Source organism: Lithobates pipiens, unplaced genomic scaffold (genome assembly GCF_037356315.1).
Source record: "Lithobates pipiens isolate NorthernLeopardFrog02 unplaced genomic scaffold, aLitPip1_a1.2 Scaffold_25, whole genome shotgun sequence".
In the NCBI taxonomy this organism is placed as follows: Eukaryota; Metazoa; Chordata; class Amphibia; order Anura; family Ranidae; genus Lithobates; species Lithobates pipiens.
Genome location: NW_027507787.1, coordinates 171,469,172 through 171,493,171, shown reverse-complemented (window position 1 = coordinate 171,493,171; position 24,000 = coordinate 171,469,172). Strand labels below are relative to the sequence as shown.

The 24,000-nt window shown below is 45.9% G+C and overlaps 1 protein-coding gene across 1 annotated transcript in view; it reads right to left on the bottom strand.

Annotated features, from left to right (window-relative positions):
• LOC143930659 (ovostatin-like) overlaps nucleotides 1-24,000 on the bottom strand; it is a 208,426-nt gene that overhangs the window by 40,376 nt on the left and 144,050 nt on the right. The window lies entirely within an intron of this gene.

The window sequence follows — 24,000 nt, the reverse complement described above, 5'->3', positions numbered from 1 at the left end:
TTTATTTTTTATTTCAGGCTTCCCAGCCTAGAGGTGAGATGTGGGGTCATATTGACCCCCAGATTTCACTGTAAAGAGGACCTGTCACCCCATATTCCTATTACAAGGGATGTTTACATTCCTTGTAATAGGATTAAAAGTGATCAAAAATATATTTTTGGGGAAAAAAATGTCAAACTAAAATAAAGTAAAAATGAAAATAATATAGCAACCGGGGTAAAATGGCGCTACCTAAAAACAGGTTCTCACTTCATCTGGACTCATAAAAGATAGATGTAGGTAAAAGCCAGGGTTTTTAACCAAAGACCCCAATAGCCCCCCTATACCTTATATTAATGAACCCAGGAATAAATGCAAAAAACCACAGCTTCACCCAGAAAATGTTATATCAAACAGTATGTGTAATAAATCTCCAGACCAGCAAAAATATTGTTTTCAAAAACTGGAATTCTAATAACAGGGACTACTAATCAAACAAATTATATAATGTGTCTCCAATCCAACGGAGATTCTGAAATCAAAAACTGATAATGCTAACTGTGATAAATCACAGAAACATATCAGTGCTGAAATAGGCCAAAAAACTCCCCACTGAGTATAATACGACAACCTCAATCCCAAAAACTCAAAAAAGTATTCAAAAAATCGTAAGATCCCACGTGTAACAAACTCCATGTATGACCCACTGCGATTATAACTCAAGTCGCATATATGCAAACATATATATAAAAAGTGTCATTCAATAGTAAACCTATTAACCTAAAATCCCATAAGTGCACTATACCAGGGAGCCCGCAGCAAAAGGACAGAAAGGAATAGGCGAAGGGCGGGCATGACTGGGTTAACAGTTAGGAATGGAAAGGCTAGAGGAGGGACTTAGGTGCCGAGGGGGGACGGGCTGGGGCTGAGTTTACTTATACTCCCGGTGCATCATGGGAGTTCAACAGAAGGTCAGGGGAAACGTTGAGCATGGCGTCGGTGGAGCTGCTCATGGCTCGTGTGCTGGCACAGGCGGCGGAGCGGGGGGATGGATGGCTGCAGGACACTCTGGAGGGCATATTACAGCGGCCTGTGGAGCAGCCCGGCGGGGAGGTGAGGAGCGGTACCAGGACCCGACGATCGCGGCCGCCTGAGCGCTTTTCTCCGGCCCGGGAGGGGGGGGGCAGGGCGGGCGGCGGTGCAGCGGCACGGGCTTCGGCGCCCCCGGCCAAGCGGCAGGCGGCTGAGGGTGCGGGTTCCCCTTCAGTGTGATCCAAGGATGGCGGGGGCGGCCACGCGGGGGAGGCGAGGTGCGGAAGAGATGGCGGCCAAACACAGACGGCGGGGTGAGTCGCGGAGTGCGGGCCCCGCCCCCAGGACGGATTCAGCAGCGGTGGGAGAAGGAGTCAGCGGTGAGAGAGCTGGGGTCCCTGGGCTTGCTGTCTCGGCGGCAGGGGATGCTCCAAGCGTGGCCAGAGGTCGGATGGGACCAGCAGATGCCAGAGCGGAGGCTGCCCGGTCCGTGGCTCCAGGCGCCAGATCCGGAAAGGCCGTCCACAAGTCGGTGGGGGGGCACGCAGCGCGCAGGAGGAGTCGCATGTCCACGGCTGCAGCGGCATCCAGGCCCGAGCTGTCTGGTGGGCCGTCGTCGTCAGAGGAGGATGAGCGGGAGCTGCGGGACGTGGATGATTCGGCGGGGGCGGACGAGCCGGCCCCTGCTTTCGGGAGGAGATCGGTGGTGGAACACAGACATTCGGCTGATGGGGCGTCGCCTGTGCAGCCTGGTAAGTCCCCGCTACGTATGGACGGTGTGTGTGTTTCGGGTACTGCGGGGGGTGGGGGAAGTGTGTGTGTGGTGAGGCTGTGGGTGTTGTTGCAGGGGGGTCTGGGGGTACCTCTGCGGGCTTGCTGGGGTTTTTGGCAGGGTTAAAGGAATTGGTGGCCAGGTTTGAGCAGGGTGAGAGGGCTGTAGCTGGGCCGGCGGCAGCGTGGGTGCCGGCATCCGTGGGGGCGGTCGTGGCAGGCGCTGCGGTGGCCCCGCCGGTGGTGGAATCTCCGCCTGGTGGGAGCACGGTGAGCGCGGCGGTGGCGCCCCCAGTTGGAGAGAAGGTGGCGGTTGCGGCCGACAAACCGGGTCGGCAGGACATCACGCGGCTGGCGGACGCGGCCAGCTGCGAGGTCTACATGTGTTTTGAAGGGCCGTTAGGGGCTCATCTTAAGCAGGAGGTACGGGAGAAGTTGTGGAAGGGTGAGTATGTGGAGATATTCTCCCTTCTTCCGCTGGAGAAGTTTAACCTGGATGGGGTGAAGCCGGACGACTCCAAGAAGGAAGATGAAGAAAAGCGTAGGTATAGGTTGATACCGCGAACGTTTTCAAATTGGCTGCAGGCATTCGCTATTATGGCGAGCGTCATAGGGGAAAAGCAACCCGAACATTGTTCGGCGCTTTTCTGTTATCAGGATGCGATAGGGGAGGCCTATCGGGTTTATGGTGGCACGGCTTGGCTTCGTTATGACGAACAGTTCAGGCAGCGGAGAGCGGTGAGACCGGCGCTACGATGGGACCACAAGGACATCAGCTTGTGGATGCGATTGATGACGTCGGCGAGGGCCCCGGGGCAGTTTTTTCAGGGGGGGGGGCGGCGGTCCTTCGTCCCCTGGACAGTCGGCCGGAAATAAAAAAGGGGTGTGTTGACAATACAATTCGGGGGTGTGTAAGTTTGGGAACAGCTGCAGGTTCAAGCACGAGTGTTCCGGCTGCGGCGGATCACACCCGGCGTCCAGATGCTTTAAACAAGGAAAAGGCCGCCCTGGAGAGGTTAACAACAAGAGGGAGGACTCCGGTGATGGTGGAAAGGATGCGGCCGTTTCTCGGTAGGTATCCGGATAGGGCGGCGGCTCAGGTTTTGGAATTGGGTTTTACTCAGGGCTTTCGGATTCCGTGTTCGCTGGTGGTCGTTCCCCCGTTGGCACCCAACCTGAAGTCAGCGCTGCAACATCCGGAGGTGGTTTCGGAGAAGCTACGGAAGGAAGTTGCACTGGGTAGGATGAGTGGCCCCTTCTCTGCCCCCCCCTTGGTCGGACTTGGTTGTGTCTCCATTGGGTGTGGTGCCCAAGAAGGAGCCTAATAAGTTTAGGCTCATACATCACCTGTCCTTTCCCAGGGGCGGGTCGGTTAACGATGCGATTGATCAGGATGAGTGCTCGGTGTCGTATACGTCGTTTGATGCGGCGGTACGCTGGGTGCGGAAGTACGGAAAGGGGGCGCTGTTGGCCAAGGCTGACGTGGAGTCGGCCTTTCGGTTGTTACCGGTTCATCCGGAGAGTTTCCGTTTGTTGGGGTGCCATTGGGCTGACGGTTTTTACGTTGACCAATGCTTGCCGATGGGTTGTTCGATTTCGTGCGCGTTGTTCGAACAATTCAGTTCCTTCGTGGAATGGGTAGTGCGAGATGTGTCCGGGGTGAATTCCATTATTCATTACCTCGATGATTTTTTGTGTATAGGGCCGGCGGGTTCTAAGCTCTGTGCGATTTTGTTGGCGACGCTACAACAGGTGGCAGGCAGGTTTGGCATTCCGTTGGCTCCGGACAAAACGGAGGGACCTCGCACGGTCATCACGTTTTTGGGCATTGTGCTTGATTCCGAGGCCATGGAATGCCGGTTGCCGGAGGGTAAGCTGTACTGCTGGTGTTCGGTCTCCTGCGCATTTTGTGCGTTTGGTGCGGTCGCACAAGGAAGACTTGAAGGTGTGGAATACCTTTCTGGAGTCTTTTAATGGCAGGGCTATGTGGATGTCGGGTCCGGTCAGCAATTTTGACCTGGAGCTCTTCACCGATGCCGCGGGTGCTTCGGGTTTTGGAGCATTTTTTCGGGGAAGCTGGTGTGCGGGCCCGTGGCCCCCTTCTTGGGTATCTGCGGGATACACCAAGAATTTGGTTTTGTTGGAACTGTTCCCGGTGGTTCTGGCGGTGGAACTGTGGGGTGCGACATTTAAGGACCTAAAGGTGCGTTTTCACGTGGACAACTTGGGGGTGGTGCAGGTTCTCAACCGTAACTCTGCGTCATCGCCGCCGGTTGTGCGGTTGCTGCGGCATTTGGTGTTGCGTTGTCTTCAAATGAACGTTTTCATTCATGCTGTGCACATACCGGGCGTGGAGAATGTGGTGGCGGATGCGCTTTCCCGGTTTCAGTGGGAGAGGTTCCGGGAGTTGGCGCCAGCTGCAGATCTGCATGGCATGCCATGTCCCGAAGGGCTGTGGAACTTAGCTTTGGGAGAGTCTCTGGAGGGGAGTTGAACGGGTCCAAGGTGGGTGGCTGCACGTGTGCTGATCGGGGGATTTCCCCTTCCTTGGTATGTTGGAGTGCTGTTGCTATGCAAAAAAAAAAAAAAAAAAAAAAAAAAAAGAACAATCATTTTATAACGGGGAACGCTGGGACGACAGTCTGCGGGCGAATGTGCTAGTTTGATGTTTGCATGGGGTCTGCGCTGTGGTTGGGGTATGTTGGGTGAGTTGGCAGGTACATATGATAAGGGGGTTTAGGTTTACCTGGTTGGGTGTCGGTGTGGTTTGTCATGCATGGTTCTCTGTTTTTCTTCTATTTTCAGATTCAGCGAAGGGATTGATCTGGATAATGGGCCATTCCTACGTGTGCTGGGGGGCACGGAGGGGTGATGCTAGGAGAGGGGGCAGGCAGCTGGATTTTCCTAGGCGGGACGTCTGCATTAAGTGGTTTGGCTTCCCCGGTATGTTATGGGGGAGGTTGGTTTCGGAGGTGCACCGCTTTGCGTTACGGGATAGACCCCCGGATGTTTTGATCATTCATGCTGGGGGTAATGATCTGGGGTCGCGATCCATGGTTGACCTTACCAGAGACATTAAGGAGGATGTGGGGCGGTTGATGACTGATTTTCCAAAAACGGTCATTGTATGGTCAGACATGGTGGCCCGCACGACATGGCGGTTGGCCAGGTCTGTGGTGGGTGTTAATAGGGCCAGGAAGAAGGTGAACAGGGCGGTTAGCAACTTTATGGTCAGGAACGGAGGCCTGGCCATCCGGCACTTGGAGCTTGAATTCGAGACCTGGGAGGTACCTGCGAGCGGATGGAGTACACCTGAATGATGTGGGCATTGACCTATGGACTCTGGGCCTGCAGGACGGCATAGAAAGAGCGCTTCGGGTGTGGAGGGGCATTCGGGAATAAGTAGGTTAATCCCTCATGCTGTAGCGGGTGTTGGTCTGTGCAGGGGAAGGAGATATAGAAAGTAAAGTTCAGGAACTATCGCTGGATGGCTCCTGATGGTGGTTTCCGGACAACTAAGGTAGACGGAAAGTGTTATGGGGGCACTGCGGACAGTGTTTGTCTCTGAGCCTGCTTGTCGGCTTGAGGCCTAATATTACACTTGGAGAGGGACCGCAGTGCCAGTTGGGTTATTTGTTATAGAAGTTTACAAAATGCCTGCACAGACCAATGCCAGATAGTGTTTTTTGATAAATGAAGTTTTTATATTCATACAGAATTTTATTGGTTTATTGTTTATTTGTTATTTAAAATAAAGTAGGCCACTACGGCCTTTGTTACTCCAACCCGGTGTCGTCTCAATTTAATGGGGGATAATAGGGTTAAGTGTGGGGGGTTGGAATGAGTATACTGTTATACAACAGTCAAGTGTTTAATGGAAAAAAATGTATATATAATGTATCAATCACTAAAAAAACCCATCAACCTGAAATCACATAGGTACACTATATAGGTGTTTAGTGACAAAGATATATAACCAATAAATAAATGTGAAAAATGTGCAAACACTCAGAAATCAAAAAACGTGACAATACCAAGTGAAAAATGTGGAAAATGTGTATGTCTATACACACAGGGGGTACTATGAAACCTAATATAGTACAACCCCTAGTGATGAAAACCCAAAGAAATGCTTATAAAAACATAAAAGACTTATAAATATGTGAAAAATACAAAATACGGATAGAAATAATAATTATATAATATATAATTGGGACTCATTTAATATATATATTTTCTTGTTGCTTATCAGATATATATATATTTATATATTTTTATATATATTTTTTTGTTCTTCATTCTTATTTTTTATTTTACTTTTATTTTTATTTTATTTTATTTTTACTTTTATTTTTATTTCTATCCGTATTTTGTATTTTTCACATATTTATAAGTCTTATGTTTTATAAGCATTTCTTTGGGTTTTCATCACTAGGGGTTGTACTATATTATTAGGTTTCATAGTACCCCCTGTGTGTATAGACATACACATTTTCCACATTTTTCACTTGGTATCGTCATGTTTTTTGATTTCTGAGTGTTTGCACATTTTTCACATTTATTTATTGGTTATATATCTTTGTCACTAAACACCTATATAGTGTACCTATGTGATTTCAGGTTGATAGGTTTTTTAGTGATTGATACATTATATATACATTTTTTCCATTAAACACTGGTATAGTGCACTTATGGGATTTTAGGTTAATAGGTTTACTATTGAATGACACTTTTTATATATATGTTTGCATATATGCGACTTGAGTTATAATCGCAGTGGGTCATACATGGAGTTTGTTACACGTGGGATCTTACGATTTTTTTGAATACATTTTTGAGTTTTTGGGATTGAGGTTGTCGTATTATACTCAGTGGGGAGTTTTTTGGCCTATTTCAGCACTGATATGTTTCTGTGATTTATCACAGTTAGCATTATCAGTTTTTGATTTCAGAATCTCCGTTGGATTGGAGACACATTATATAATTTGTTTGATTAGTAGTCCCTGTTATTAGAATTCCAGTTTTTGAAAACAATATTTTTGCTGGTCTGGAGATTTATTACACATACTGTTTGATATAACATTTTCTGGGTGAAGCTGTGGTTTTTTGCATTTATTCCTGGGTTCATTAATATAAGGTATAGGGGGGCTATTGGGGTCTTTGGTTAAAAACCCTGGCTTTTACCTACATCTATCTTTTATGAGTCCAGATGAAGTGAGAACCTGTTTTTAGGTAGCGCCATTTTACCCCGGTTGCTATATTATTTTCATTCTTGTAAGAAACCCAATAGGGGGTTTCTTTTCTTCGGGGGCAGCAGCCTATATAGAGTTTTATATACAGGTATACTAGACACATAGAGGATTTATATCTATCCGGCTAAGGCTTGGGTTTACCTACTCCTGGTGGTGATTAGCGCGGTTCTTCCATCCTTAAAATAAAGTAAAATAAACAATAAAAAAAAAAAAAAAAAAAAATTAAAGTGCCCATGTCCCCATGTGCTCGCATGCAGAAGCGAACGCATGCGTAAGCCCCGCCCACATATGAAAACGGTGTTCAAACCACACATGTGAGGTATCGCCGAGAACGTTAGAGCGAGAGCAATAATTCTAGTCCTAGACCTCCTCTGCAACTCAAAACATGTAACCAGTAAAAAAAAAAAAAAAAAATTTATGAAGAAAAAATTACTAATCTGCTAAATTTTATAAAAGAAACAAAGAAAAATTCATTTTTTCGCAGAATTTCCGGTCTTTTTTCTTTTATAGCACAAAAAATAAAAAAAACAGAGGTGATTAAATACCACCAAAAGAAAGCTCTATTTGTGTGAAAAAAAGGACAAACATTTCATATAGGTCCAGTGTTGCATGACTGAGTAATTGTCATTCAAAATGTGAGAGCACCAAAAGCTGAAAATTGGTCTGGTTATTAAGGGTGTTTAAGTGCCCAGTGGTCAAGTGGTTAATAGAGCTTGCAGTCAGTAGTGTTAGGAGATAGTGCGGGCTGTCTGCGTGCTCTGTACCCAGTACATACCGCTATAATATAGGGCAGGCCCCTACTTTCAAACATCCAACTTACAAACATCTCCTACTTGCAAGGAGACAGCAGCAAGTGAGATGAAAAAAGACAGATGGCAAAACAAATTATACAGGGGTGATAACCCTTCCCTATGTTTTCCAAAAAGCTTAAAAATAGTTTTCCTGATGCATCATGGCAGCACACAGTGGGTTGTGACTCCGCCTCCACAACCTGATAGGACTGGTTAGCTATAAGATTTGAAGAGGAGTCCACCGTTGCATTCTCCTTTTTTTCCTCACCTGTATGGGACATTACGTTTCGAGTTCGGTTAGCATGGAACCCCTTACCGCACTACCCCAGCTAGGTTCAGCCTCTCCTACTTGGAAGTCCCTGTCAGTACGGTCTCTAAATGAGCCATAACGCAGGGAGCCCCACTCTGGTGGTCTCAGGGGCAAAATTACAAAGCAGCGGACTTTTAAAAGGAAAAACCTTAACCACTGGGCACTTAAACACCCTTAATAACCAGACCAATTTTCAGCTTTCGGTGCTCTCACATTTTGAATGACAATTACTCAGTCATGCAACACTGGACCTATATGAAATTTTTGTCCTTTTTTTCACACAAATGGAGCTTTCTTTTGGTGGTATTTAATCACCGCTGGGTTTTTTATTTTTTGTGCTATAAAAGAAAAAATACAGAAAATTCTGTAAAAAAAATGAATTTTTCTTCATTTAAAATTTAGCAGATTAGTAATTTTTTCTTCATAAATTTTGGCCAAAATTTATACCACTACATATCTTTGGTAAAAATAAGTACAAATTGGTGGATGTTATTTGGTCTTTGTGAAAGTTATAGAGTCCACAAGCTATGGTGCCAATATCTGAAAATTGATCACACCTGAAGTACTGACGGCCTATTTCAATTCTTGAGACCCTAACATGCCAGAAAAGTACAAATACCCCCCAAATTACCCCTTTTTGGAAAGAAGACATTCCAAGGTATTTAGTAAGAGGCATGATGAGTTTTTTAAAGTTGTCATTTTTTCCCACAATTCTTTGCAAAATCAAGATTTTTTTTACTTTTTTTTTTTTTTTTCACAAAATTGTCATATTATCAGTTTATTTCTCACACAGCATATGCATACCACAAATTACACCCCAAAACACATTCTGCTATTACTCCCGTGTACGGCAATACCACATGTGTGAGACTTTTACACAGTGCGGCCACATACAGAGGCCCAACATGCAGGGAGCGCCATCAGGCGTTCTGGAGCACCCAGGACAATTCTGACATTTCTCTCCTACATGTAAAAATCATAATTTATTTGCTAGAAAATTACATCGAATCCCAAAACATTATATATGTTTTTTTAGCAAACACCCTGGAGAATACAATGGTGGTCGTTGCAACTTTTTATCTCGCACGGTATTTGCGCAGCAATTTTTCGAATGTTTTTGGGAAAAAAAAAAAAAACACAGTAAAGTTAGCCCAATTTTTGCATAATGTGAAAGATGAAGTTACACCGAGTAAATCAATACCCAACATGTCACTCTTCAAAATTGCACAGGCTCGTGGAATGGCGCCAAATGTCGCTACTTAAAAATGGCCATAGGCGACGATTTAATTTTTTTTTTACTGGTTATATGTTTTGAGTTACAGAGGAGGTCTAGGGCTAGAATTATTGCTCTCGCTCCAACGTACGCAGCGATACCTCACATGTGTGGTTTGAACACCGTTTTCATATGTGGGCGGGACTTACGTATGCGTTCGCTTCTGCATGCGAGCACATGGGGACAGGGGCGCTTTAAAAAAAAAAAAAAAAAAAACATTTTATTGTTCATTTTACTTTATTTATTTTAGTTTGACATTTTTTTTCCCCAAAAATAAATTTTTTGATCACTTTTATTCCTATTACAAGGAATGTAAACATCCCTTGTAATAGGAATATGGCATGACAGGTCCTCTTTACAGTGAGATGTGGGGTCAATAAGACCCCGCATCTCACCTCTAAGCTGGGAAGCCTTAAAAAAAAAAAAAAAAAAGATTCTGGATTTGATAGTATTGGCGAGTCGGTAGAAGCACCGGAGGGCGGCGGGAGGGGGGGGGTGTCTATGTCTGGGTATTGCAGGGTATCACCGACTATGGCTGGGTATGGCTGGGTATATCAGAGTATGGCTGGGTATCTCAGAGTATGGCGTTGCAGAGTATTGCGTTGCAGAGCATTGCAGAATATTGGAGGGTGTTGCAGAGCATTGCAGAGTGTTGCACGGTATTGGCGGGTGTTGCAGAGCATTGCAGAGTGTTGCAGGGTATTGGTGGGTGTTGCAGAGCATTGCAGAGCATTGCAGAGTGTTGCAGAGTAATGGCAGGGTATTGCAGGGTATTGCAGGGTAATGCAGAGTAATGGCAGGGTATTGCAGAGTAATGGCAGGGTATTGCAGAGTAATGGCAGGGTATTGCAGAGTAATGGCAGGGTATTGCAGAGTAATGGCAGGGAATTGAGGGGTTAATTTTCGGTGAGCAGCGATGTGGGCACTGCAGATGCAGCCCACATCGCTGCTGACACCGATCTCCTCCCCCTCCGCTGTTCCGATCGGTACAGAGAGGGGGAGGGAGGAACCGGCGTCATAACATGACGCCGGTTTGTTTACAAGTGATCACTCCGTCATTTGACGGAGCGATCACATGGTAAACGGCCGCGACGAGCGGCCGTTTACCGTGATCCGTGATGCGCCGGGTCCTGTGGACCCGGCGGTCACGGATGCTCTCGAGTGCGTGCCCCAGGGGGCGCGCGAGAGCGGAATTCTGGGAGGACGTCATATGACGGCCTCCCAGTTAAGAAACCACCCTAAAGCCGTCATTCGGCTATAGGGCGGTTATTAAGTGGTTAAAAAGGTTGTAATGAATGCAGCGGTCTCCCCCTTCCTATCTGTTGTGCTCCCCGGCATGTCTCCTTTTCTGCCTACCTTCCGTTTTCAGTCCTGTTTTCTTCACCTTTTTTTTTTCTCTTTCCTCCTTTTTTTCCCCTCTGGGCACGCTGAGCCCTGTAGTTCCACTGTGCTGTGACCTCTCCATCATGGCGGTTCCGTTCGGACGATCGGCGCTCAGGAAGTGACGTTTTCCCCTTGCCCTCTGCATTTGCCAGCATCCAAGATGGCGCAGGACGGCGCAGGTGGCCAGTGCGCATGCGCGGCGGTGACGTCACTCCTCCAGCGACGGCGGGCTATTTAAAAAATGTCATTTTCGTTTGGAAGTGCTGCTTGTGCTTTCCACACCATCTACCATCCTGATCTCTGCACACAGCCTGCTGCCTTGCAAGACAAGTCCTCCTGAACTCTGGTAAGCCTCTTTTCTTTCATCTTTATGCACTTTGCCATTCATTTATGTGCTGCACCTTCTGCCCATACTCTGCATTGGCTCTTACACTGAAAACCTCTGGTCACAGGTGTACTCTATTCTTCCCTATGGAGACCGCTGCCTTAGTAGACCATCCTAGAACCGCAAGGTAAGGGGATGTATGGATTGGTAAGTAGTGAAGAGGAGAAAAAGAGAGCACTGCCACTAATACCTTTCATTTTGGTAGCTCTGGCAGGTCTTCGGGGTCATCCCATTCTAAAAGAAAGGAACGTTCCCCCTCAAGACACTCTCACTCTCGGCGAAGTCAGTCAAGGTCTTCCCATCATCGCAGAGAAGCGCCATCCTCACATCGAGAGGAACACCATACCCGTCCTGCGGTTAATACCTGCTGGGTCTGTGGAGCGCAAGCATTACCTAGTAAGCTTGTTTGCCAAATCTGTCTGGAGGAAGCAACTCGGGACAAGGAAGCTGACGCTAGAGAAGCCTCCAATATTATAAGAGACTCAGTTAAGGAAACAATCCTACAGGTGACAGCTTATGATCCAATCAGGTCATCTAACTCAGCCTCAACCTCTCACACCCCTCAGGATCCAGATGACTCCCCAGAGGAGGAGGATCCCCTGACCCCTACAGTTTTCGACTTTGCATTAATAAACCCTTTTGCGAAATCGGTTAAGGAAGCGATCGGTTGGGAGGAAGAGAGAGATGTCCCGCCTAAGTTAAGGAAATACTTCCCTAACCTAAAAAAAGACCCTGAGGTCTTCCCCTTTATTGAAGAGCTAGAGGAGCTCATAAAAGATGAATGGCAAAAACCAGAAAAGAAGTCCGGCTTAAACAACAGATTAGCGAAGCTCTATCCCCTAAAAGAGCCAGCAGTGAACCCTCTTATCTCCGCTCCCGTGGTAGACTCCTCACTGATGCGCTTAGCGTGCCATGTAACCCTACCAATAGAAGACGCCGTAACCTTTAAAGATGTGATGGATCGCAAAATCGATCTCGACTTTAAGAAGGCCTACTCAGCAGCGGGGGGGGGGGGCCTGTAGGCCAGCAATCGCTCTAGCAGCGGTCGGTAGAGCCATCACCTCCTGGACGTCTGGAGTTGAAAAATTAATTGCAGAAGCAGCAGACCAAGACAAAATTATTTCAGCACTGCAGGAACTCAGCCTTCCGGGTGATTTCGTAGCGGAGGTGGACGTTATTCGGTCCTCAGCAAGAGCAATGCTGGCCTCAGTAACTTCCAGAAGGGCTCTCTGGCTAAAACCTTGGGTTGCTGATGCGACTTCCAAATCCAGCTGGTGTAAGATCCCTCATGATGGCACTAACCTTTTTGGTTCAAAATTAGATTCTGCAATATCAAAGGTCACGGGGGGAAAATCGGGTCTAATACCGTCGGACAGAAGATCCAAGCAACAGAAAAATCCGCCCTTCAGACGTCACCTTCTGGAAAGGTACCGGGACGCAAGGTCTTATAGACCCAGGAAAGAATTCAAACGGAATTGGCGAAGCACACAACCCTCTTTTGTGAGAGTCCAAAAATCGAAGACAACCATGCCGGGAGACCAACAAAAATCTTTTTGATGCCACGCATGCCCAGCCCGCAATAGTAGGTGCGAGGCTGAGACTATTTGCCCAAATTTGGATAGACAAAATAAAGGAACCCTGGGCGATATCCACCATTCAGCAAGGTCACAGGTGGAAGTTCAAGCGAAAACCGCCAAAAAACCACTACAAACCTACCAAACTTCCCTTTTTGCACCTAAAACGAAAGCTTTTGGTCAGATACATTATGGAGTTACTCCAGAAGCAAGCAATCATAGAAGTTCCACAGGAGCAGAGAGGAGAGGGGTTTTACTCTCCCCTTTTCTTGGTGTCAAAGAAAACAGGAGACCTGAGGCCCGTGTTGGATTTAAAGAAGTTAAACCAAATGATTCTAGTCGAATCATTCAGGATGGAGAGTCTCCAATCAATATTACTAACAATAGGGGAGAAAGATTGGATGCTCTCGGTCGATTTATCCAACGCTTATCTTCACATTCCAGTGCATCAAACCTTTCAAAAGTACCTACGCTTTGTGATAGGCAGGCAACACTTTCAATTCAAAAGCCTCCCATTTGGGATATCAACGGCACCCAGGACCTTCACAAAGGTGTTACTTCCGGTTATAGCACTATTGAGAGAAAGGGGTCTAAGAGTCCTACACTATCTCGACGATATTCTTCTTCTAGCAGATAGTCGAGAAACACTTCTACGACATGGTTCAATTCTGATTTCCACGCTCCAGCAATTCGGGTGGATAGTGAATTGGAGGAAGAGCAGCCTGGTCCCAGTACAGAAGATGGTCTTCCTAGGAGCCGAATTGGACACCAGATCCAACACAGTAGGGCTTCCCCAGGAGAAACTTCATCCTCTTATCCGCAAACTGAGAAAGCTACTATCGGTAGACCACCTGTCTGCAAGAAAATGCTTAAGTGTTCTGGGCTCAATGTCATCAACCTTTCTAATGGTTCAGTGGTCTCAATGGAACTCGAGGGTATTCCAGAATTCGTTCCTAAAATAATGGAACGGGGTGTCAATGTCACAACAAATAATCACCAGGGCAGTCAAGGAGTCAGTACGTTGGTGGACTCAAACCAGCAATTTAACTCGCCGTCGTCCCATCGTTCATCCACTCCCAGAAATAGTAACGTCGGATGCCAGTTACCTTGGCTTCTGTCCACAAGGGATAGTCTCAAATGTTCTGGAACTCAGGGCTGCATGGCAAGCACTTCTAACTTTCAGTCCCCTCCTTTCAGGGAAGAGTGTCCTCCTGCGTATGGACAACACAGTGGCTGTGAACTATGTCCACAGGCAAGGGGGCACCAGAAGCAAAGTCCTAATGCAGGAGGTACGACCTATAATCGAGTGGGCTGAAGTCTACCTGACGGATCTGAAGGCAGTATATGTACCCGCGATTCACAACCAACTCGCGGACGATCTAAGTCGAATATTTATTTCAAACAACGAGTGGTCTCTCAGTCACAAGGCCTTTACTCTTCTGACACACAAATGGGGTGTTCCCGATATGGATCTGGCAGCAACTCCAGCGAATCGCAAATGTACTCGCTTCTTAGCAAGGACCGCCTATACAGCAGCAACAGGGATCGACTGTCTCCACCATCCTTGAGAATTTCGCCTAGGTTACATATTCCCTCCGGTGCCCTTTCTGGCCAGACTGAGGACTTCGTCTTCCACGGTAATAGCAGTGTTGCCCTTCTGGCCCAGAAGACCATGGTTTCCGACCATCCTGCAATTAAACACAGAAGAGCCTCTCCCACTTCCGCTGTTCCCAGACTTGCTCTCACAGGGGAAATTTCTACACCCGTCACCAGAGCGACTACACCTGACGGCTTGGAAACTGAAAGGGAAAGGTTACTAGATCAGGGTTGTTCATTAAGAGTAATAGCCACCTTACAACAAGCAAGGAAGAAATCGACAAACAACATATATAATAAGATTTGGAAAAAAAATTCTGCAATAGCCCAACTACAGTCCTGGAATCCCCTTTCTCCATCAGTCTCTCAGGTGTTAGAATTCCTACAACTAGGCCTAGAGAAAGGTTTAAGGTCAAGCACCTTAAAAGTTCACGTCTCTGCCATATCCGCAATGACAGGAATCAAGTGGGCTTTAAACCCCCTCATCATTCAGTTTCAGAAAGCATGCCTAAAAATAAGGCCTCCTAGAAAACCAATTTTTCCGACCTGGGACCTATCGATCGTCCTGGAAGCTTTAACAAAAGAACCTTTCTCGACGGGGGGATCAATATCCCTATGGGACTTGACACTAAAACTATCGTTTCTAGTTGCAATCACATCGGCCAAAAGGGTCTCTGAGCTGCAAGCTCTATTAATCAAAGAACCACACCTAGTTTTTTTTCCCAGACAGGGTCGTACTCAGACCTTCGGAATGGTTTGTGCCAAAGGTAGCATCTAGCTTCCACTTTAATCCGGAGATCAATCTTCCTGTTTTTCTCAACACAGATGGAAATCCACACCCTCTGGACGTGAAGTCTGCAATATCCGCCTACCTAGAGGCTACCGCTCCATTCAGGAAGTCAGAAAACCTCCTGGTCATTCCGCATGGCGCCAAAAAAGGTCAAGCGGCTTCTTCAAGGACAATATCCTCATGGTTGATTAAAGTCATCAAGAAAGCATATCTAGTTCAACACCTTCCAATACCGGAAAACCTGAAAGCGCATTCAACGAGAGCGATGGCGACCTCATGGGCAGCGTACAGCAGAGTATCACCAGAGACTATTTGCAAGGCAGCAACCTGGTCGTCAAAAACCACATTCATGTCACACTATAGAATAGACCCGGCTCAATTAACTACGGTTGAGTTCGGGAGATCAATTATTCAATCAAACTCATCCATATCCTGTACTTGAGTAAATAAAAAACTTCTGAAAGGCACCCTCCCATGTAGCGAGTTATTTCCCACTGTGTGTGCTGCCATGATGCGTCAGGAAAATGGAAAATTGTATACTCACCTTTCCGTAATTTTCCTTTCCTGACGCATCCCATGGCAGCACACAGAATCCCACCCCTCTAAGGTGATAGTTAGTGAGAATGCAACAGTGGACTCCTCTTCAAATCTTATAGCTAACCAGTCCTATCAGGTTGTGGAGGCGGAGTCACAACCCACTGTGTGTGCTGCCATGGGATGCGTCAGGAAAGGAAAATTACGGAAAGGTGAGTATACAATTTTCCGTTTTTTTGACTGGAGCTACACTTTAAAAATGTACCAGTTGAAAATTACAAACAGATTCAACTTAACACAACAAACGGACACAGTCCCTGTCTTGTTTGCACCGCCTGTATACTGCTGTTCTGAGTATATAGGGCCTGGGGGCCACACGCATTTCCTTTTTTTAATATGGGTACAGGGTTCCCCTTAATATGCGTACAAGACCCAAATAGGCTGGTAATGGGCAGGGAGGGCTACCCATGCCATTTTTCTGAATGATTTTCAACCATATTGCAGGAACCAGATATAACATTAAAACCGCAAGCAGTTTTAAATGGTGTTATTTCCATTAAATGTCATTTTGTGCAGGGACTGTTCTAAACACGGGAAACACGGGGCACTTCACAGGCATACTACAGACACCCCCCAGGCACCATATTTAAAGTAATATTTCACTTTTTTTTTTCACTTTAATCGTCATTAACCACTTCAGCTCCGGACCAATAAACACCTTAAGGACCAGAGGTCTTTTTGCAATTTCGCACTGCGCTGCTTTAACTGGTAATTGCGCGGTCATGCAATATTGCACCCAAACGAAATTTGCGTCCTTTTCTTCCCACAAATAGAGCTTTCTTTTGATGGTATTTGATTGCCTCTGCGATTTTTTTTTTTTGCGATATAAATGGAAAAAGAGCGAAAATTTTGAAAAAAAAAAAAGATATTTTCTTCTTTTTGTTATAAGAAAAATCGAATAAACTAAATTTTAGTCATACATTGAGGGCAAAATTTATTCAGCCACATGTCTTTAGTAAAAAAAATGTCAATAAGCGTATATTTTTTGGTTTGCGCAAAAGTTATAGCGTCTACAAACTAGAGTACATTTTCTGGAATTTACACAGCATTTAATTTATGACTGCCGATCTCATTTCTTGAGGTGCTAAAATGGCAGGGCAGTACAAATCCCCCCCCAAATGACCCCATTTTGGAAAGTAGACACCCCAAGGAAATTGCTGATGGGTATGTTGAGCCCATTGAATATTTATTTTTTTTGTCCTAAAGGATTGAATAATGACAAAAAAAAAAAAAAAAAAAAACTAAATGATATATTGCTCACACATGCCATGGGCATATGTGAAATGACACCCCAAAATACATTCTGCTGCTTCTCCTGAGTACGGGGATACCACATGTGTGGGACTTTTTGTGAGTCTAGTCGCGCACGGCACCCCGAAAACCAATCACCACCTTCAGGATTTCTAAGGGTGCAAATTTTTGATTTAACTCCTCACTACCTATCACAGTTTCGAAGGCCATAAAATGCCAAAATAGCACAAAACCCCCCCAAATGACCCCATTTTGGAAAGTAGACACCCCAAGCTATTTACTGAGAGGCATGTTGAGTCCATGGAATATTTTATATTTTGCAAAAAGTTGCGGGAATATTACAAACTTTTTTTTTTTTGCACAAAGTTGTCACTAAATTATATATTGCTCACACATGCTATGGGCAGAAGTCAAATTACACCCCAAAATAAATTCTATTGCTTCTCCCGAGTACGGGGATACCACATGTGGGGGACTTTTTGGGAGCCTAGCCACGTACGGAACCCCGAAAACCAAGCACTGCCTTCCGGATTTAAATATAAATATAAAATGCTACCAAAAAACCTGTTAGCGATGGCAGGGATCAGGCCTGACTCTGCGATCGCTGCAGTTATGTGTTTAGTGTTTTGTAAGTGACAGTGATCGATCGATACTGCACTTGGGTGGGCTGGGCAGAGGGGCAAAACGCAGGTGCTAGCAGGTATCTGGGCTGATCCCGCTAACAATGCGTTTTTTTGGAACCCTAAACTGCTGGGGACGCTAGTATAAATCTGATCAGATCAGATATTGATCTGTTCAGATTCTATAGCACTACGGGAGGTGTATGCTTTGCGTGTGGGTGTTAGCGGTACTGGCACTAACCTAGCGCTGCCTGGGGCGACGCAGACCCTGACCCTAAAACCTAATTGATATCGCCCGCCGGGTGATCAGGGGGTTAAACCTTTATTGGGTAATAAATGGTGGGTGCCCTGATGCTATAAAAAACAAACTAACCAGAGTCACCCGTAACACTTATACGGTGATCAGTGGTGAAAGGGTTAACTAGGGGCAATCAGGGGTTTTCACATTTTTATTAGGTAGTATATATGGGGGTCCCTGGCGCTATATAAAAACCTGACGGGGAACCTAAATAACTAACTGGCTAACCAGCGTCACCAGTGACACTTATACTGTGATCGCTGGTGAAAGGGGGTGAAAGGGTTAACTAGCAGCAATCAGGGGGTTAAAACCATTATTGGGTAGTATATTGGGGTACCTAGCGCTATAAAAACCTGGCGGTGAACCTAAAAAAATAACTAGCTACCTAGCGACACATGCAGCGATCAGAAAAATGATCGCTTAGCGACACTGGCAAAAGGGGGTGAAAGGGTTAAAACCATTATTGGGTAGTATATCGGGGTACCTAGCGCTATAAAAACCTGGCGGTGAACCTAAAAAAATAACTAGCTACCTAGCGACTGTAGCGACACTAATGCAGCGATCAGAAAAACGATCGCTTAGTGACACTGGCAAAAGGGGGTGAAAGGGTTAACTAGTGGCAATCAGGGGGTTAAAACCATTATTGGGTAGTATATCGGGGTACCTAGCAATATAAAAACCTGGCGGTGAACCTAAAAAAATAACTAGCTACCTAGCGACACATGCAGCGATCAGAAAAATGATCGCTTAGTGACACTGGCAAAAGGGGGTGAAAGGGTTAACTCTAGGGGCAATCAGGGGGTTAAATCTTTATTGGGGGGTGATAGGGGGCTACCCTGGACCTAACACTAACTGTCCTGACAGTTTTTACTGTCACAACTGACACTGAATGCATTGATCAGTAAAGAAATGATCAATGCAATCAGTGACACTGTGACCGGGGGGGGGGGGGGGAGGGGGGGGGGGGGTTGTGTGCCTGTGTGTACCTACATGTCAGTGTAGTGTTGGTGCACACTTACTATTAGTCTTCTCCTCATAGTCCGGTCAAAAAGACCGCCCCGAGGAGAATGACATCACTTCCTCCTTCCTGTGTAAACAATACACAGTGGGAGGAAGCTTCTCATTGGCCAGGAGCGATCCAGAGGGGGTGGCCGAAAACCAACGGCCATCCCCTCATCACGGAGCGCTCCTGGAGCGAACCGGACCGTCGTATCCAATGGGAGGGGGTCCGATCGGACCCCCCACCCGCTGGAAGGCAGGCACGTACATCTACGTGATTGTGCCTGCCTGTGCCATTGTGTTGACGTACATTGGCAATACGGCGGTCCTGAAGTGGTTAAAATCAGTGCTCCCGCCAAAACGGCCGTTTTTAAAACTTTTTTTTGCATTGACCCATGTCCCCTGAGGCAGGAGTCAGGTCCCCAAACCCTTTTTAGGACAGTATCTTGCATATTAGCCGTTAAAATTAGCACTTTCCATTTCGAACGTTCGAGTCCCATAGACTTCAATGGGGTTCTAACGTTCGTAACGAACGTGGGGGGCCGTTCGCAAGTTCTGGTGCGAACCGAACCGGGGGGTGTTCGGCTCATCCCTAGTAGACATGTGCATTTGTTTTTGTCTGAATGCATTTTCATCTGAATTTCAGGTATTTTCGTTATCGTTTTAACAACCGATAACGAACGTGCAGAATCCGAAAACCGAAAGATCCGACCTAAACAAGTGCTTCATTTTTGTTTTCGTTGTGACTACAGTTCGATATAGATAGAAGATTCGACATGACGTTGACAATAGTGATCTGTGTCCATCGAACCTGTGGTCAAATGTGCCTAACCTTAGCTCTATTAGTCCAAGATTATTCAACAGAGAAAAGATTTGACATGAAGATTCAATGAATGATTGCAGCGTCATACAGTTTCGCTGTGCTGTCTAATCTTCTTAGAACATTCGACAGACACCATAAGCCTTCAATGACAGAGTTGACCTTAATTATTTTGGATGGATGCATTTTTTAATAAAACTAAATAAAAATGAATTTCGGGAGTAACTAAAATGTATTTTTCAGACGAAAACGAAATTCAGAAACAAAATATTTCAGTGTGCACATGTCTAGAAATAAGTGCAGCACCAAAAAGATTAACTAATGAATTGGTCGGGTTTGGTTCTTCTCAGTATAAGATTTCAATACCAGTTAGCACACCTTGGACTGTAACACCAATTCTCCTCACAGAGGCCACTTAGGACACTTTCTCAAGCCTTGAAGAGTGACTTTCCACAAACAAACAAACAAACAAACAAACAAACAAACAAACAAACAAACAAACAAACAAACAAACAAACAAACAAACAAACAAACAAACAAACAAACAAACAAACAAAACAAACGTTGCTAACATTGTATATGCAGGCATGTAGTATTTCTAATACACTCGTTTTGTATTTTGTGTGTGAATTCCATAGTCCACAACTGGCTGTACCAAGTGTAACTATACCTAAGCCCAGAGTAAGTATTCTCATGATTTAGCTTGCTTCAGCAGAGTGTGCTTGAGTTTCCGGATGAAGAGAGTTTTGTTAAGGGTTTTAATAGCCTACCCAATCAGAGCCTCATCTTTGGTCTGCATTAGTTCCCTGCTTAAGCTGGCCATACACAATTTTCTCCCATTTAGCTCACCGATTTCCCAATATATGCCAAGCAGTGTAGCTAGAGTAGTAGTATCAGCTGTTGGCATTCAGATATTTCATTGAGATTGGATGCAGATGTCGGTTGAAAATTTTCAGATCAGCTCTTGACAAAAGCTGATTGATAAATAAGTTTAGACGACCTTAGGTGTTTACTGACAGGGCACCCCACAGCTTAAATTTCAGCCACATTCAGCAGGATATGGACCCAATTCAAACAGTATATGGCCAGCCTAAGGATAGCTAGTGACCAACCTATTGTGGGGGGGAGAACCACAGACACACTGCATTGCATATGTATTTGATGACTTTTCCTGCAAAGAAAATATAAGAACCCAAAACAGATTTTAAGAGTTCAAACTCGACAGGTTTTAAAAAAGTTATTGTTTATGTCCCATTGGGAAGACTTCACTTTATTTCCTGTCCAAAAGACAATAGGACTAGGGATGAGCTTCGAGTTCGAGTCAAACTCATGTTCGACTCGAACATTGCCTGTTCAGCGAACAGTGAACAATTTGGGCTGTTCGTAGCAAATTCTAAAAGCAGGAACACCCTATACAAGTCTATGGGAGAAATCTAAAGTGCCAATTTTAAAGGGTAATATGCAGGTTACTGTCCTAAAAAGTATTTGGGGACCCGGGTCCTGCCCCAGGGGACATGGATCAATGCAAAAAAAAAAAAATTTTTTTAAAAACGGCCGTTTTTTCAGGAGCAGTGATTTTAATAATGATTAAAGTGAAACAATAAAAGTGTAATATTCCTTTAAATTTCGTAGCTGGGGGGTATCTATAGTATGCCTGTGAAGAGGCGCATGTTTCTGGTGCTTAGAACTGTCCCTGCACAAAGTGTCATTTGTGCAGGAAAAAAAGTCTTTTAAAATCACTTGCGGCTAAATTGTCGGGTCCCGTAATACAGAGAACACTCAATGAGTGTTCTCTGTATTAGCCGACAATTCATTCATTGATAAAAAAAAAAAAAAAAAAAAAAGCGTGGGGGGTTCCCCTAAATTCAATTACCAGGCCCTTCAGGTCTGACATGGATATTAAAAGGGAACCCCGTGTCAAATTAAAAAAAAAAAATTGCCGTGGGGGGTCCCCCTAAAAATCCATACCAGACCCTTTATCCGAGCACGCAACCTGGCAGGCCGCAGGAAAAGAGGGGGGGGGGACTAGAGAGCGCCCCCCCTCCTGAACAGTACCAGGCCACATACCCTCAACATTGGGAGGATGCTTTGGGGGTCTGTGACCCCTCAAAGCACCTTGTTCCCATGTTGATGAGGACAAGGGCCTCATCCTCACAACCCTGGCCGGTGGTTGTGAGGGTCTGCGGGCGGGGGGCTTATCAGAATCTGGAAGCCCCCTTTAACAAGGGGACCCCCAGATCCCGGCCCCCCCGTTTGAAATGGTAAGGGGGTATTTCACAAAGAAAGTGTAAAATGGTTAAATAAGACAAACACACTTTTGAAAAATTCCTTTATAAAAAAAAAAAAAAAAAAAAAAAAAAAAAAAAGATTTCAGCGGTGCTAATCCACTCTTGCTATCCAGCGACGAATCTCCGGGGTCCAGCGATGGATGATCATATCCAGCGACGGGGGATCTCTCAGTCCAGCGCTGTCCATACATCCGTCTTCTGTCTCCAGTGCGGAGACACTGCGGAGATCCCAGCGCTGACGTTTCTTATATTAGGAGGGCGGGGCCACCCGTCACCTGACCCCGCCCCCTCTGACGCTGGTGAAGGGAGCCAGGGGTTCCCCAGTGACGTATGGGTGACCCCGCCCCCTCTGATGCAGCGGAAACCTGTGTTACATCAGAGGGGGCGGGGTCACCCACACGTCACTGGGGAACCCCTGGCTTCCCTCTCCAGCGTCAGAGGGGCGGGGTCAGGTGACGGGTGGCCCCGCCCTCCTAATATAAGAAACGTCAGCGCTGGGATCTCCGCAGTGGAGACAGAAGACTGATGTATGGACAGCACTGGACTGAGAGATCCCCCGTCGCTGGATATGATCATCCATCGCTGGACCCCGGAGATTCGTCGCTGGATAGCAAGAGTGGATTAGCACCGCTGGAATCTATTTTTTTTTTTTTTTTTTAATAAAGGAATTTTTCAAAAGTGTGTTTGTCTTATTTAACCATTTTTACACTTTCTTTGTGAAATGGTAGGGGTACTTTTGTACCCCCTTACCATTTCAAACAGGGGGGGGGTCAGGATCTGGGGGGTCCCCTTGTTAAAGGGGGCTTCCAGATTCTGATAAGCCCCCCGCCCGCAGACCCTCACAACCACTGGCCAGGGTTGTGATGATGAGGCCCTTGTCCTCATCAACATGGGGACAAGGTGCTTTGAGGGGTCAGACCCCCAAAGCATCCTCCCAATGTTGAGGGTATGTGGCCTGGTACGGTTCAGGAGGGGGGGGCCGCTCTCTCGTCCCCCCTCTTTTCCTGTGGCCTGCCAGGTTGCATGCTCGGATAAAGGGTCTGGTATGGATATTTAGGGGGACCCCCACGTCAATTTTTTTTTAAATTTGACACGGGGTTCCCCTTAATATCCATGTCAGACCTGAAGGGCCTGGTAATTGAATTTAGGGGAACCCCCCACGCTTTTTTTTTTTTTTTTTATCAATGAATGAATTGTCGGCTAATACAGAGAACACTCATTGAGTGTTCTCTGTATTACAGGGAGCCGACAATTTAGCCGCAAGTGATTTTAAAAGACTTTTTCCTTCACAAATGACACTTTGTGCAGGGACAGTTCTAAGCACCAGAAACATGCGCCCCTTCACAGGCATACTATAGATACCCCCCCAGCTACGAAATTTAAAGGAATATTACACTTTTATTGTTTCACTTTAATCATTATTAAAATCACTGCTCCTGAAAAAACGGCCGTTTTTAAAACCTTTTTTTGCATTGATTTATGTCCCCTGGGGCAGGACCCAGGTCCCCAAACACTTTTTAGGACAGTAACCTGCATATTACCCTTTAAAATGAGCACTTTAGATTGTGAACGTTCGAGTCCCATAGACTTTAATAGGGTTCTAAAGTTCACACGAAGTTTAGGTCTGTTCGCAGGTTCTGGTGCGAACCGAACAGGGGGGTGTTTGGCTCATCCCTACTCTCCAGTACCTTTTCAGTGTGTGTATTTATGTGTGTAAACTGTATGTGTGTGTACTGTATGTGTGTTTGTGCACTGTGTGGCCCCATAATCTATTGCCCGGGGGCCCAATTATCTGTTGCCCAGGGGCCCATAATCTTCTCCTATTGTCCGGGGGCCCCTTGAGTTTTCAGTCCGCCCCTGGTCTTAGTGGTGACCAGGACAAGGCATTAATCTCCCCCAGCAGAGACAGAATGCTGTAGGAGTTTCTACAGCATTCAAAAACAAGAGGTTTGATTTTAGGAAGAGGACTTGCTCAAGACATTTTTTCCAGCAGT